The sequence below is a fragment of the Phyllobates terribilis genome, unplaced genomic scaffold (genome assembly GCF_046119375.1).
Source record: "Phyllobates terribilis strain yellow unplaced genomic scaffold, ASM4611937v1 Scaffold_13__5_contigs__length_258822181, whole genome shotgun sequence".
Taxonomy (NCBI): Eukaryota; Metazoa; Chordata; class Amphibia; order Anura; family Dendrobatidae; genus Phyllobates; species Phyllobates terribilis.
In genome coordinates, this window is record NW_027362773.1 from 60,375,778 (window position 1) to 60,388,311 (window position 12,534).

At 41.0% G+C, this 12,534-nt stretch overlaps 1 protein-coding gene across 3 annotated transcripts in view; it reads right to left on the reverse strand.

Annotated features, from left to right (window-relative positions):
* IMMP1L (inner mitochondrial membrane peptidase subunit 1) overlaps positions 1–12,534 on the reverse strand; it is an 84,596-nt gene that overhangs the window by 1,787 nt on the left and 70,275 nt on the right. The gene's annotated exons all lie outside the window — the stretch shown is intronic.

A 12,534-nucleotide genomic window follows, 5' to 3' on the forward strand; every position in this document is an offset into this window, starting at 1 on the left:
ATCCACAACACATTGCCATCATGTCCATCAAGAAGTCTAAGGAAAGACTCTATATTTGCTAAATTAATGAGTTATCTGGGAAGGCCGTCCGGGATTTCTATATGTTGAAAACAGTTAAACCTCCCATTTTGTGGTGCATGCAGTCTAACGAATCCAAACTGTTCTTAAAGCATTCAACTATTAAGTGACTGATAAAAAATGTGAGCTACTGTACCACCCACCGCGTGATTACAGTATACCAAGGCTACCTCCGAAGACACTTACTGCTCCAAGTCCCAGAGTCACTCAGCAATATTCTTATTTCTTGGTTGCTTAGAATTATGTGTGCAAGCATATTGTATAATTAAAGAAAAATAATTACTAGAGTGTAGAGAAGTACGATAGTTTAAAAATTAGTTCAACTATTGACCGACTAGAAGCCTTAAGAATATTTCAATAAAAGAGCTTGTAGGATAAGAAAAGCATGAATGCTTTCTCCCAGAAACAGCTCCACTCTTGTCTACAGGTTGTGTCTAGTATTGCAGCTCGGCTCCAGAAACATAATTGTGGCTAAGCTGCAAAACAAGACACACCTTTGAACATGAGTGGAGCTGTTTGTGGGAGAGTCATTCAATGTTCAAAGAAACAACAACAAAAATAAACCTTTATTTAATAACTGTCCTATGTATAAAACTGAATATAACCCTTGGTGTTTGGCGAACATTTTTACCACCCAGCATGTAAGAGATTAGATGGATTTCCTCCGCTCAGTGACCATTTACAACAAATCAGATTATAGTTTCACTTCCCTCAAACTGAAGGACAAATTAAGATTTCAATGTCTTTTACCCCAATTGTACCCTCTAGTATCTGTACAAGCACCACACAAAATCAATCATTTCCTGATGTTTAATAGTTTTCAACCTTTAAGAGAAAACCACAACATTGATCTTAAAATCAGAAACGTACTATCCCCATTTGTAATAACCACCCTGCAGTCCTTTAGTAATGACTAAGGGCTCATTCAGACGTCCGCGCAAATCGGTCTGAGATTGGACCACAATGCACGGACTGGCCGTGGGTCTCCCGACCCAAGCATGACAGCCTCTTAGAAATACATGGAGTAGTCATGTTGGAGTCAGGAGACCCGCAGCCATTCCGAGCATTGGGGTCCGTGCTTGGACCGATTTCCATGGACGTCTGATTGAGCTTTAACTTTGGAACTCATCTCTAATCTATTCTAGGTCTTCGGTTCAGAAAATGTACATGTTCACATGCACAGTTGGAATAAAGACCTCGGATGACAAATGTATGATATCAAAATGAATCCATCAGCAAAAAATTACACATTGTTTAAATCAGGTTTTTGTGCTAAATGTGTTTTTTTATAAATATTTTGAAATTTTTTCCCATATCACTATCTGTATTAAAAATAAAAATCTTTTAATTTTCATACTGGTCACAAGGGCTTTTTAAATTCATAACTTCCTGTTTCAGGAAACAACACATGTACATAGCCACGAGGGTCAGACTCCAACCCTACCTTTTTGTATTGAAATATCTATTGAGCGGTGTCAGTCAGGGCCGGGGGTGCGGTTACAGCAGCTGCTCTGTATACTCAGAGCAGTGACTGAACTAGCGCCGGCCCCGCCCCCATGACTGAAACCGAATGCTGCCGGGGGGGGGAGAATAAGGTTCATTTTCTCCTCACAGCGTTCAGCTACATGCGGGTACCAGGCAGGTTAGTAACACTATTAAACTGCAGATTAACCCCATATCCGCAGGTAAATAGCACTTCCTTTTAAACTTAAAACATCCCTTTACTGTTCTTAAACCTGTGATTGCCCAATTGCTTGTACTATATACTGCAATACCAAAAATCAGTCATGGCAGGTATGGGGGCCTTCAGCAGACCCTCATCTCCCATAGCAATCCATTGTCACTTCATGATCACAGTGGAAGATGAGTGTGTGAAAAGTGGCTGTCCGTGGATCGTGCATTTTAAATTTCACTCTGTCGGCAGTGGCATTTAACTGGTCAACAGCATGGGACTGAGCTCGGCTCCACTCGCTGCTAAGTTCCCACGATGTGTTTTTTGACGCTGTGTAATTTTGCTACCCAAAAAAACACTGTGTTAGAGTTCCAGCAAAGTTAATGGGATTTACAGAAATCTCATCCCCACTGCGTTTAGTTTTTATGCTGTGTAAATGGACCTGAGGTGCATTTTTGAATTTTGTAAAATGTCAATTTCTCTTGCGGATACACTGAGAAACACACTAAAAATGTATGTAATCCACACATTATGGGATAAAGATTTATCAAAGCCAAATACCAAAAAAGCAGCTTTATTTAAATCATGACATACCAAAAAGAGACAAAAATTGCAGTGTCAAAAACTCGATGAAAACGAGTGTAAACAAAAAAAACCCCTCAAAGTAACCTACGTAATTTACCTAACAGGTGCAGAAATGCTGCAACATCAAAACCTCGCCAAATACTCGTTGTGGGACGTAGACTTAGAGGCAGATGCCAGCTGTGTATCACAGCCATTATCTTAAACATGCGAGCTCAAAGACGGGGAACTGACATATGATGTAATGGTGCATCATATGTTGGGAAAAGGTTAAAGGACAGGAAGCAGGAGTCTAAAATAGCCCCAGTGGCCAGTACAAAAATTGCAAGATTACCAATTTTCTTTCATTACTAAAAATCGTGATCTGAATAGAAAAGCCATTTTTTTAAATACATGTAACACTAAAACCTAATTTAAAAAATAGGTAATTTTGTGATGATAGCTAGGGATGAGCATATTTGTGAATGTTGTCTGGTTGGAGCGAACTTTAGTACAAAGCTTGGTTCGGGTACCAGCACTCTACCCGAACTTGAACCCAAACCCCATAGAAGTAAATGGGGACCCGAACTTTGGTGTTGTAAAATGGTTGCAGTGAGGGCTAGAGGGCTGCAAAACTCTCTTTCTCAATTGTAAGTGGCCATAACTACAGGCTTACTAACGAATTATTGCATGTCTGCCATGTGGTGGTTCCATATACACTGCTCAAAAAAATTAAGGGAGAACTCAAATACCACATCCTAGATCTGAATGAATGAAATATTCTCATTGAATACTTTGTTCTGTACAAAGTTGAATGTGCTGACAACAAAATCACACAAAAATCATCAATGGAAATCAAATTTATTAACCAATGGAGGCCTGGATTTGGAGTTGCCCCCAAAATTAAAGTGTAAAAACACACTACAGGCTGATCCAACTTTGATGTAATGTCCTTAAAACAAGTCAAAATGAGGCTCAGTATTGTGTGTGGCCTCCACGTGCCTGTATGACCTCCCTACAACGCCTGGGCATGCTCCTGATGAGGTTGCGGATGGTCTCCTGTGGGATCTCCTCCCAGACCTGGACTAAAGCATCCACCAACTCCGCTGATCATGTGATCTACCTGCGCTGCACTTTAACCCTAGAACGCATGACCATAAAAATCTACTTTTTCACATACCTGGGGCCTTTTAGGCCCGTGTGCAAATAACATGGAATAACTCAAACAAAAATGACAAACAACTATATACCTGAGGAATACCTAGAGTTTCAAAATTCTAACTAAAGTAATCATGCAGAAAATAGAAAACAATTAACAGGGCGGGCCTGCGAGGCCCCAGGTATGCGTTCCAGGGTTAAAAACCATTATCTGCAGCACTGTGTATGCATGTAATCTATTAATGATAATTGGAGACTGATTTGCCGCAGTTCTTTGCTGCCATTCTTGCACTTTATATTGATTGTTTTTCGTGTATTCATGTATTAATTACCTTTAAATAAAATATGTATCTTTTTTTAAGCCGGTGTAACTCTTTCTTCTCCATATTAAGTATACATGTGGTGAAGTTTCAGTGTTAATGAACTGTCAGTGTGATTCATAAAGTGAATAACCCCAACCCCATAAATCCTTCCCTAAAAACAAGGGATAGTCAAGGCTTCGAAGAAAACATTTCTTGGATTTTGCTAAGATTTTTCCTGGCATATGGAAAATGAGATTTTTTATAGGCATCTTGCATCCTCCCCTCCTCTTGGGACCGGACCTACAATGAGTATTATTAATAAGTATCGGTCATTTCCACACCTCTTCTCATTCAGAAAACCCCAAGCTGTGGCACATAAAACATTACTACATTTGCAAGACGTAAGTGCCAGGTGGTGCACAGCAAAAAGTTGCCCATCTTCCTCTAATACAATCTTATGGCAGAAAACGTCAGAAGAACTTTAGCGGCTTCTGTCTTCAAGTACAAAACACAATTTCCAGGTTTCCTTATGGCCCTACTGTAGCCAGTGACTTGGGGACATGGGCGGGGTGAATGGCACAGGAGTTAGAGCAAGGCTTAGGAGAGAACTTAATCTCAGTGGCAGATAATACAAGTAAATCTTTTCTTCTCAACTATCCCTACCGGAGTCTATTTAAGTGCATCCCACATTGGAGCAAGCATCAAATGTAATTGCCTCGTCGCCTGCGGGTGTTCATTTCACAAAAGCAGCTTTTGTGGCTAAACCACAGGTGTTACCTTTCTTGATTAAAATGAAATATGATGAAAGGCGACAGTACCAAATGACATCTACAAGCTTGTAATGAATTGTATTTATTTGATTGGGATCCCAGCGGGTTATTTATACAGTCACATGACCGATCCATGGCCATTCTTCATTTCCAATGCACAAAGGATCAATGTACAAAGTTCGATATCTCTGTCCATCTCTCTGGGGGCACACTATCTAATTACACTAGCTGGGCTCTGCTGGAGAACACAGAATATTTAGAACAGATAAACTTTCTTAAGAAATAGTTGTAAATAGGAAGAAAAGACTAACCGAGAGGCCTTTCGTCATCATAGAATACAGGTTCCTATTGCTTGGAGACCTTTAAGGCTAAGTTTCCAAGGGTCAAAATACTGGATTTTCTGCTGCGGATATCCACTGGATTTTACAGTGCCAGTGAGTTTTAAGAAAACTCCTCCACATTCTGTGAAATACATCCACAGCGTAAACAGACTGGAGCTGTGGGTTTGAGATCCGTAGCATGTTCATTTGTACTGCGGATATATGTTCGGCTTTCCCCGCACCTTTTTCCACAATGACATCTGCAGCAGGTCCGTAGCAAATAAGTTCCTTGAGAAAGTAGTCTAAGGGTTTGTTCATAGGTACAGATAAGCAGAGGATTTTCTGGCAGGAAACTATGCTGGGTGTCACTGTATTAGCTGTGTGGATGAGATTTTGAGATTGTGGTTTTTGTTGGGCAGACATTACCAGATCAGGCCCTAGTCCAGTAATGATGCCAAAAGCTGAACTTGTTTTAGCAAGTGACCAGTACCACTAGAAAGGGTGTGGGCAGGCACAACACAAGTATAAGTTAGAGTGCCAATCAGACATCCAAAACAATGAGAGATCAGGCAAAAGGACGGAACAGGTATTATTGAAGGCCTGCACATCCGGATCAATAATAGATATTTATTAGTGATTATACATAGAATAAGGCAACGACAATCCACTAAACATTAAAAAAAACAAATAAGTGTAAAATAGTCAGTTCATGTCCAAAATACTGGACAGCGGGGACAATCAACCACATGCTCAAAATAAGAGCCCAAATGTCTTTGTAGTATTGGAACTGGGATATGGACTTGAATGTCCAGTTGGATAAGGATTGTTTAACAGACCATAAAACCACAGCTTTCACAACTCTGGATGATTGCTAAGAAAACATTGTTACTTTAGTTAAAATTGTTTAAAATATTAGAAAAATAAATTTAGAAACAATGCACGGTGCTTCAGTGAAACATGGTGGCAGTGTCCTTATGTGGGGCTGCACGAGCGCTGCTGGTGTCAAGGAGCTACATTTCATTGATGGTATCATGAATTCACACACATACTGCTCTATAGTGAAAGAGAAGATGCTGCCATCACTCCGTGCCCTTGCTAGACATGCACTTTGCCAACATGACAATGATCCAACACACATCTAAGGCCACTACTGCATTTCTGAAGAATAGGATGAAAGTGAATCAGTGGTCAAGTGTCTCCTGGTCTCAACCCAATCAAACACCTATGGGGAGTTCTGAAGAGACAAGTTGTCATCACTCTCCATCCAGCATCCAGGCTCTACAAGAGGTCGTTCTGGAAGAATGGAATGAGATGCAGCAATATGTCGCCTTGTTCATTCCATGCCTAGAAGACTTGGTGCTGTCCTAAAAATCAGAGGTCAAACAAAATACTAGATGTAACAGTTTTTACTGTGCGGTTTATTCATTTTTGCATCAACTAATTTGATTAAAACTGAATATTTATGTAATGAAAGTTATATTATTAACCTCACTTTCATGTTAAGGGTTAAAATATGTTTTATGAAACTCAGTCTTGTCAAAATTTTGGAAATTATTCTTGTGTTCAGTGAGATTTTGTCACACACGTGGATCATGGACCCACGGCGCCACAGGCCAGACTTACCCAGGAGGGGCATGGCTAAACAGCTACCAGGTTATTACTAGAGCTCCAGATGGTGGAGTTAGGCTTGTGCTGCAGGTAGCCGCCAGGCACCATTCCTGGGCAGTACCCGGTACTGCAGCAGCTGACCCCAATAGTCAAGATCGCAGTCACGGACTCTGAGTCACTGGCAGGACAGGATTCAGATATCGGAGCCAGTAAAGACAATACAGATTCTGGGTCACTGAACAGGACGGACATTGGTGCTGGTTCAGGTACAGCTGGAGCAGTTTCAGGTTCAAGTAACATGGGTAACAGGAACAGGTTCTGGTTCAGACAACACAGGTTTCAGGGACAGTTTTAGACAATACGGGACTCAAGGACAGGGATCTGGCAACGTACTAATTGCACACACACTAAGTAGGGAAACTACAGGGGTTGCTCAGGCACCTTAAATACCTGATGCTTTCCAGCTATTGGCATTTTCAAGTGCACGCGTTGCCCCTTTAAGAACCAGGGAGTGCGCGCACCAGGCGCGCCACCGGTAGAGTTGCCCCGTGTGCGCAGGCTCACAGAAGCAGGGCACAGGAACACTGCAGTGTGGCCGGAGCAGTGAGTATGTTGGTGTCCCTCACTGGAGGAGTGGGCAGGACACTCAGGGACGCCGGCATTGGCTTTACAGATATTGATTAAAATCTCACTTTTCAAAGAGGGTGTACTCATTTATGATGAGCACTGTACATCCAGCTTGCTTTCTCTCTATAGCAGAGGCTAGTGAGGTGAGAGGGCGTTCACACACAATAAGTGACACACAGTGTAGCCTATGTCCCATCTCACCTACAGGATACAAAATAAATGTCTCATGACATAAAAAAAAATGAAAGGGGTTGGCCACTTTACTTTAAAAATGTGTTGTCAACTTGTCACATGACTGTGCATATATGGTGTGTAAATTTATATATTACTAGCTGTACCCGGCCACGTGTTGCTGTGGCTTAAATGGAAAAGAAAGAAAAGAGAAAGCGCACATTTCTAAAATATTTAATTTCACAATGCTTGTGGGTATACAATATTTTTTGTTGTTCCATTGTCTGTGTAGATATAGAGATTGTCTGGTTTGCCGACTCTAAAACACGCACCATATAATTGTCCATGTGAGAAGCAATCGGTGTCTAGATTTAAACCGCACAATTCTAAAGATTGGCCCTGAGGTTTATGGATGGGGATTGCAAACGCCAATCGAATTGGGAATTGCAATCTCTTAAATTGAAACGGCATATCCGTGGAATCATAGGAATGAGGATATGTTCACCTTTGAAAGGTCCTGTCAAGATTGATGCTTCAACAACGTTGCTTATTAATTGTTTTACTGCAAATCACGTGCCGTTGCAAAGCTTTGGCTGGTTGATATTTCGCAACATGATAATTGGCACACCGATTTTCAATTGCAGTACGTGCGGTGGCATCTCTGGCAGATCGAGTGAATTCAAAAATTCTGTTGGATAATTAACCGCTTCATCTGCTTCCACAACAGTGTCGACGGACTTGTATGTGACTGCCTCGCTTTGAATGTTAGACTCAATATGTAAAGAGAGGAGAGAACAAGGCGCAATGGGTGACTCAGTATTGCAATTGTTAGAGGGGTGTGGGGATGGCTACTAACCTTATGGAGTTGTGCACCTCTGCACAACCCCAGTGTAAAGCTCCACAAGCTCCGCTCTGTTGGTGGCTGTCATCTATTTCCAGCGGCGTTCACAGATCCTGATCTCTCGGTGGTGGATCACGTGGTCAGGTTAGTAGCATGTAACGCCGAGATAGACGCCCAGCTTCACCAACACCCCGGGCAGCGTTCCGGAGGGGTTAGGGCAGCGCAGCTTGGAAAACCAGGGTAGTAATTCTAATTAAATTGCTCCCACAGGTGAAAGAACAATCGATTAAAGGCAGCTCTACCGCACCCCAACAGGGAGAAAGGGACAATCAGTGAATATGAATAGCGGTACCAGAGCGCCAATAACAGGGCAAAAATATTAAAAGGACTGATTTATTAATACACACAATGCGTTTCGGTGGACACAGCCACCTTCATCAGTGTCACCTGATGAAGGTGGCTGTGTCCACCGAAACGCGTTGTGTGTATTAATAAATCAGTCCTTTTAATATTTTTGCCCTGTTATTGGCGCTCTGGTACCGCTATTCATATTCACTGATTATCGCTTTGAATGTTAGACTGAATAATATTGTTAAGGTCATAGCCGTCTTTGTTCTTGGCCTCAAGAATAGCTCGTTCACTCAGCCAATCGTGATTCTTATAATTGGTTTGAGTATTGGAAAATATTTTTTCAACCAATTGTTCTTTTGACGTCACTAAATTGCAGAAGTTATGAGGCAATGAAATTCGTCTTAAGATCAGATCAACCGGCACCTTTCCGTTCCCAATTGCCAGCAATTGATGTGAGAATTTTTCAGCTGATCGATCGTTTTGCAGCTGGACACGCATATTTGTAGTTAATTTTAACTGCTTTACGTGTCGCCACAAAGTGGAGTATTTCAGGCAAGCATTTATTTCGTCCGCTGGTGTCGATCGAGGAATTAGAGGTAATGTTTGCCTGAAATTGTTAGTACCCTCCTGTTTGTTTTTTCCATCTTGTGTTTTGCGGTAACGAGACCATCAGCCTTTATATTCCAGCTCTGCCCTTTTGGCTGTGCTGGACTTCAGTGTTTGACTGTTTCTCTAGCCAGGTGCTTCTGTGCCTTTCTCTGTCAGTTTGCTTGGTCCTTCTGGGACCTCTATTACCTTTTTGTCAGTTTGTCTTTTTGTGTTCTGCCACAACTTCTCTGTTTAGGAGGTGTCCCATTTTTGTCCCAGTCCTTAGTTCTTTTAGGGACCCCTCCCCTTATGCTATAGGTCTTCGTTCAGACTAGCCGAGGACTAAGGCGGGTCTGTTCGCTAGGAACAGGCAGCCCGCTACATCGTAGGGATTCAGCTTAGTATTACTGTAGGGACAGCTTTCCCCTATCTTTCCTTAGTACTTGTTGCGGATCATAACAGTAAGTCCAGCCCAAAAAACTAAAAGGAAAGAAATTCGGGGATCAGTATGGTTTCCGTCCAGGATTTGGCTCAACGCTTGCAGGGATTGTCTCTGGAGGTGGCCGAGCTACAGCAACACGTGAGTAGCTGTTCTGGAGCGCATTTTGTGGAACCCAAGGTAGGACTGCCTGATGTATATTATGGTAAACAGCAAGATGTTTTTTCCTTTAAAAATGCTTGTTTGTTATATTTTCGTTTGAGACCAAGGTCCTCTGGGAATGAATCACAGCGCATTGGTTTTATTATGTCACTTTTGCGCAATGAACCACAGGGGTGGGCCTTTTCTCTCCATTTTAATGATCCATGTTTAAGGTCTGTAGAAGAATTTTTCTGCTGTGGGGCTATTATATGACGATCCTGATAGAATCTTGTCTGCTGAGGCAGAACTCAGACGTTTGAATCAGGGGTCAGGTGATGTTGAAAATTATTGCACACACTTTAGGAGATGGGCTTCAGAAGTCAAATGGAATGATCCTGCGCTGAAATGTTTATTTCTTGCTGGTCTGAGTGAAAGGGTTAAGGATCTGCTAATTGCATTCTGTTATGCACACGCCTGGACTGACTGGCGTGAGCATGATTAGTGATCCACAATGAAATCTCAAGATGATTACGTCATTTTGGATCGAAATGTGCTGCCCAGTGTCAGAAAACTTATTCTGAGTAGCAGGTCATGGGTGCTCAAACAGGACAATAATACATCTAAGAATGGCTAAGAGCAAAGCATTGGACTATTCTTAAGTGGCGTCTTTTGAGTCGTGATCTGAATCCCATTAAACATCTCTGGAAGGAGATGAAACCTGCAGTCTGGCGAAGACACCTTCATACCTGAGAGAGCGAGAGCAGTTTGCTAATGCGGAGTGGGTCATAATATGTCTGGACCGGTGGCAAAAGTCTCATTGAGAGTTACAGAAATCGTTGTTTGCAGTCTTTGCCTCAAAATGTTGTGCACGAAGATATTAAGTTAAGGGTCCATTTTTGTCCAGGTCACTTTCTTTCGTTTTTTATTTTTAATTTATCAGCTTTTGAATTGTGTTTCAACAATGTCTGATTTTCATTAGTTTATATTCAGTAAATTTAAATTAAAAATTACTTTTTGTCAGTTTCAAGTTATTTCAATGACCCTTGTGGGGTTTCCTTACTTTAACAGAAGAGTACCAACAATTGTGTCCACATCTGTATATATTAAAAAGTGCCTGTATATATCAAAATCATGCCTCCTACATATTTGATAAAATAATCCCCTTTGAGACTGGACTGGAAAATATGGAACCAAGAGCAAAAGAGAATCATATCGTGGGAGGTCTGGTAATTCACAATTCATATTTTTAGATTCAACATTATAGATGAGCAAATAGATCCGCGTATGATCCACTTTGAGTCAAATTTCCTGAAATTCACAGGTCCCACACTGTGGTTTGACTTGCAAGCATTGGCTAAAAAAAAAAATCCTGCTGCTATTTCACACACTGCTGAAGACAGGGCTAATGGTGCCAGGCGGACTTCCCCATAATGCCTTGCAGCTATTAGATCACATGGCCTAGTGTGCAGCCAATCGGGGGGCTATCAAAGGCTGTATAAAAGATGTGGGGCACCATTTTCTGCTTGTACTGTGTAAGGATAGGAGGTCAGAGCGCACAGCTTATTCTACATAAGGACAGAAAAAGGCCTAATCTGATTGTGGTGTACTACTTTCAGGGCTCAAGCAGATTGAAAATGGAAGTAATAGTCTCAGTCTGTGGATTATGAGTCAAGTGACTGTGAATTGATTGACCTCAGATACATTGCAATAATGGCACCTTAACAACAGCATTTTTTTTATTCTTCACACACAGCAAACAAGGTGGGCAGTATTAAACTCCTCCTTGCTAATTTGGCTGACCAACCTCTCTCCTTTTCAGTAATTTTATTTGACAAATTATTTTTTTGGGGAAAATTCAGTAAACGAAGCATATACAAATTTCAAAAGATTCACTCATCTCTATTTAGCGTCCCTTTAAAATAATGAAACAAATTATGGGACAGAGGAAAAGTGATGTAGACGTACACAATTGTAAAGAAGAATAATTAAAAAACAAAAACAATTGTAAAAGGATAACAGTAATGTGAATATGACATTATCAGAATGAATTGATCTCCACAGTGCATGGATCACAGCTCCGAGGTAATTTCACTTAGCAGTGAAAGTAAATAGATTTGTGCCTCACAACAGACAGCGCATTTACACTATGCAGCTATTGATTGTCAGGGGAGCGTTGCTGAGAAATGCAGACTTATCCCAGTTCTTTATCACACGCAAATTGACAAAAAGTTCCCTATCTATGGCTCAGGGCTGTATTAGGGTCATTAACAAGTACTCATTCTTCCTAAGTGACAAGTTAGCTGCATTAATTTTGGTTTCTGCCAGCAGTTCTCCCTAGGTCCTCTCAAAACACTGGGATTACAGAAGCTGATACAATAAAAAGAGACTGAATTGAATTTTATAATTTGAATTCCGCCTTATCTTCATTTTTTCTACAGCAGGTTTTAGCAGCAAAATTGATCGCTTACAGTTCTGATATTTTTTTTCTTGGTGAAGGTGGAAGGGCGTGAAACAGAAAAATAGACAGTGTTCCTATGGCATAGAGCAAAAAAAAAAGGTATTTGCATATCAAAAGAATTATATTATCATTATTTTTTTAATACCTTAACAAAATCTAGTTCACCAATAAATATCTATTTCTATGTAAATGGTATGCTTACCTGGAAATTTACTGTTGTTATGGGTCTCACAAAATGTGACAGGCTGCTGTATTCCACTGCCCCAACGCGCGTTTCGCCTGACTTGCTTCTTCCTCTGGGCTTTTTTTAGGGTCATGACTTTATCTTGAGACCTTAGCAAACCTTTAGCTTTGTGTGAAGGATGGATGTTTTATATATGCACTTGTGTTATATCTGGTACATTTGTAAGGGTTTAGCCTATTGGTCTATACTATTGTTATCATGCACA